At 51.7% G+C, this 4,661-nt stretch overlaps 1 pseudogene; it reads right to left on the bottom strand.

Annotated features, from left to right (window-relative positions):
* Window positions 1-518: 518 nt before the first annotated feature.
* Window positions 519-3,935, bottom strand: LOC101583612 (annotated as a pseudogene).
* Window positions 3,936-4,661: the final 726 nt, after the last annotated feature.

A 4,661-nucleotide genomic window follows, 5' to 3' on the forward strand; every position in this document is an offset into this window, starting at 1 on the left:
TTCAGGGATCCGGAGAGTCCAACAGGACATGCACATCCTTAGGATAGTACCTTGCTATATTCCTGCAGGGCCAGAGAAGATTCCAGTTCATCCTACATCGTCCCACTTGTGTTGTCTTCACAGTTTTTGTAGGTGTTTCACCTGCAGTACTGTGCTCAGCTTCTGCAAGTTCGAAGGCAAAGAGGCACACTTTGTTGAGCAAAGGGAGTGGAGGAGATGTGGGAGAACACTCAGTGGGGCGACTCCCGTGGAGAACGAAGTTCCCATTTCTTTTGGTTCAGTGCTGACAATACTTAGCGTGAGAATGCTGCCCAGAGAATAATAGGTGCTGAGTAAATATTTGTTGAGTGATGCTTATGTGTACTACCTTGGTTATAGCGTGTAAATCTCAAATTAAGAGATCACAGCCATCACTAGTTCTTCTCTAAACATGAGGAAACTGATTTCTTTTTTGTCTTGTTTCATATTTTTATTCAGTTATTTTGCCTTTTGGAAGAACTAGATATCAGATAATGTAGTCAAATAGTTACATCCTGTTTGAAAATTGCACCCAAAGGAACAAATGTAATCTTCAGTTCATTTTTGATGGTAGGGTTAGATATTTGTACCTCGGCCAGGTCTTCCCCTGGGACCGCAGTCAGGGGCTGGTAACTCATGCCCACCATGAATCCAGTCGGGCACCAGTCCACAAACTGCATGTTGTGCTTGGTCTTGATGGTGGCAATGGCAGTGTTGACATCTTTGGGAACCACGTCTCCCCTGTACAACATGCAGCAGGCCAAGGACTTGCCGTGGCGAGGGTCACACTTGACCATCTGATTGGCTTGCTTGAATCAGGCATGGGTTATCTCGACCGCGGACGGCTGCTCATGGTAGGCCTTCTCAGCAGGGATGACTGAGGCGTAGGGGCCCAGAGGAAAGTGGATGCGGGGGTTCGCTACCAAGTTGGTCTGGAACTGCGTCAAGTCCCCATTCAGGGCCCTGTTGAAGTGCAGGGAGACTGTGATGGAGGACACGATCTGCCCGATCAGACGATTGAGGTTGGTGTGGGTGGAGTGCTCGATGCCCAGGTTGTGCCGACAGATGTCATCGATGGCTTTGTTGTCCACCATGAGGGCACAGGCCGAGTGTTCCAGCGTCCTGTGTGTGGTCAGGATGGAGTTGTAGGGCTCCATGATGACTTGGACACCAGGGGGCGGGGCTGGGAAGTGGCAGACTCCAGCTTGGACTTCTTGCTGTAGTCCAGTGAGACCCACTCCATGAGCAGAGACGTGAAGGCGGAGCTGGTGCTGCCTCCAAAGCTGTGGAAGATGAGGAGGCCCTGCAGGCCTGTGCACAGATCCGCCGGCTGGCGGGTACGACCCAGGACCAGGTCCGTGATCTCCTTGCCAGTGGTGCAACGGCATAATTATTAGCTGCAGCTTCCTTCCCTGTGATCAGCTGCTCCGGGTGGAAGAGCTGCCGGTAGGTCCCTGGGCCACTTCACCTAGCACCGTGGGCTCCAGGTCCACGAGCACCGCTCTGGGCGCGTGCTTGCCAGCCCCAGTCTCACTGAAGATCCTGTTGAGCGGGTCGTCCCCACCTCCGGGGTTGTGTCACTAGGCATGTGAGCATCCGCCTGGATTCCATGTTCAAGGCGGTGCGATTCCCGGCAGGATCTGGACACCTGCCTGCCCACGTGGGCAGAGATGCACTCCCTCGCCACGATTCCTGCCGCGTAAGCACCGCTCTCGCTTCTCGCATCTCGTGCTCCTCCTCTCCTACTTTCTTATTTTAAGGATCAATAAATAATAACAATAAAACAGAGTTTCAAAACAGGTTAGTAGGAGAGTTACAATAACTAATACAGGATGTATTGCTGCCTTCATGGTGGTTTGATTCAGAGTACGGATGCAGACGTGACTGTCGTGTCTTTTGCAGCTCGAGATTCGCAGGGTGGAGGGTGGTGGAGGAAGAAGAAACCAGCGCAGGAGTCAGGGAGCGGAGGGCGGCGGTCGCGCGGAGCCTGCTGTGCCCCTGGACAGGAGGAGCTGCTTGGGGATGCAGCGCCCTTCTTGCGCGGGCCAGGCTGGCGTCACGTGACACTCTGCCTAGCGACGTCTCGCGGCTGCAGCGGCTTGTTCCCCGGCCGACTTGGCTGCGCGTTGTCCTCAGGGTGGGCCTTGCTCCCGCCTCACGCGTGTGATTGGTCTACAGCGTCCGCCGCTCCACACGTGTGGTTCTCGTCCAAACTATATCAGCACAACCCTTTCTTTTTCAAGAACTAAGAAACCTCGTTGTATAATTATCTTAACTATCTTGTGTATGAATATATCTTTTTCTCTCCCTTCCTTCCCCCTTTCCCCATCATCTTTCGGCCTTTCTTTTAAATAGTTTCTTACTAATTCACAAGATACGTTGTACATTTTAAGCCTTATTTACTCTTGCAGTTTCTCACACCAGGGAGGTGGTATGGTGTTGTTTACACATGCGGGTCTGATTTATTTCACTTATGAGTGTGGTCTTAAGTTGCATCCACTGACCTATAAAAGTCTCAAGTTTATCCTTCTTTATGGCTGAGTAGTACTCCATTGTATTAAAATACCGCATCTTTTTTACCCATTCCTGGGTTGATGAGCATCTGGGTTATTTCCAAGATTCAGCTATGACAAACTGCGGCTATAGACATGGGTGCACATATATCACTGGGGTCTGATATTTCAATTCTTCTGGAAAGATATCCAGAAGTGGAATAGGTAGGAGGAATGGCACCACCAATCCTGCTTTTCTGAGGAATCTCCACACTGATTTCCATAGTGGTTGTGCCAGTCTGCGCTCCCACCAACAGTGGCGAAGCGTTCCTTTTTCTCCACAACCCTGCCAGCATTTGTTCTTGGTCGACTTCTTGAGGAGAGCTGTTCTTCCTGGGCGAGGTGCGCAGCCACTCAGATTGCTTCAAGGCACCTGAGGCTGTGACCCTGCTTGTCTAGCGTGAAGGCACAGTGGGATACATTTATGTAGATGTGACTTTGTTCAGGTAAGCAGGCCTGCACGACCACAGCACTACGCAGGAATGTAGACACAAGACAGCAGCCCGTGTAAGAATCCTACAATAAAGACAGGCAGCTCTCACTCTGCCTCTCTGCTTTGCTCCCTGCTGCCTGATGTTGTTGCTGATGTCTTGCACATGGGTATCCCGCTTAGGGCATCCCAAGGCTGCCTTCCAGATGGTACCACAGGGCTATCTGCATAGCCCACCTGTGTCTCATGGCCTAGTGGCCCAGGACCTGGCCACCTGGGGCATGCCATACTCTGTGTATTGATGCTCTGTTGACCTCACTGGCTTGCAGATTTGAAAGCCACCACACACAGCCTGAAGGAAGCAGTGTGGCATGGGGGTAGACTATGAACAAAGACAAGGTCAGGGACCTGGCTTGTCTGTCAGATTCTTGGGTGTTTATGGCTGGGTAGGACTAGACCCATGACAGCATGCGTGTTATAGGTGTATGTGGGCTTTCTAGGTTTTTGGAGAAGGTACCACACCTAGCTAGCTTGCTGTGTCCTTTATACCAGATGACCAGCAGGAGCACAACATGGGACTGGACAGATGCAGAAGAAGGACAGATGCAGTGGAAGCTGCTTTCCAGGACTGAAAGAGGGCTGTTGTAAAGGTGCAAGCCTTATGAGTCACTGACCCTAACCTGCCATTTATCCCGAAGTGCGGATGATGATGGATGTGGCTGGGGCCTTTGGTCACAGTTGTAGAAGGGAGCTGAGAGCCGGCATGACCTGGCTGAGAAACAGAAGCATTGTGCACTTCTCTGTGTGCCTGTGAGGGCTCATGGGACACATAGGAGGGGGTAGGCCCGTGGGCAGCCCATCCCAGGAGTGGAGTGGCAAGATCCCCTATCTTGTGCATTGTGGGGCGTACCTTCCAAAGCAGGTCTTTCTTGCATAGCCTGTTGGTAGCTGATGAGGCAATGGTTTGGGAACCTATGATGTACAAGGCCCAGAGACTACAGGACAGGACCACTGGTCCCACTGCAGAATGGAAAGAGGGATCTCTGGCTGATGCAGGATATACTGATGGGTCTAGCCATGACCCAACTCCTCTGTGGGGAGCAACCACTGTCTAGCCCAGTGTGGAAGTGCTCTGGCTTGACGCTATACAGGTAGGCCAAGTAACAGGCTGAGCTGCAGGCAGTGTGACTGCTGGTGAGATGAAGAAGGACCTCTACATGAGTGCATGGACAGTTGGGCCATCATGAGCAGGCTGCCAGTTCAGACAGAGTGACAGAACCCTGTCCCTTGTGGGGTGCTGACCTGTGGTGAGACATATGGGAGTGTGGCCAACAGCCTGACCTTGTAGGGTATCATGGCTCAGGACATAAGCCCCACTCCCATGCTGCAGCCAGGAAATGACTTAGCAGATGCCTTGGCCAGGTGTCACGGTGGTTGACCACTAGGAATAGCATCTGACCAAAAATATTGACTGCCGCGTATGTGGTGCTGCTAGAAATAGCATCTGACCAGGGGCAAGGACCATAGACCTAGTCCTCCAGGTTGAAGCCCCTGCTCAGCATATGGCCCAGGCCTTAAGGGTTATGCACCAGGCTTGGTGTTGTTTATGGATGAAACTGTTCCAATGAAAAGAAGTGGTTTTGCAAAAGCACAGATATTTT

This window comes from Octodon degus, unplaced genomic scaffold (assembly GCF_000260255.1).
Source record: "Octodon degus isolate 3935 unplaced genomic scaffold, OctDeg1.0 scaffold00026, whole genome shotgun sequence".
NCBI classification, from domain to species: Eukaryota; Metazoa; Chordata; class Mammalia; order Rodentia; family Octodontidae; genus Octodon; species Octodon degus.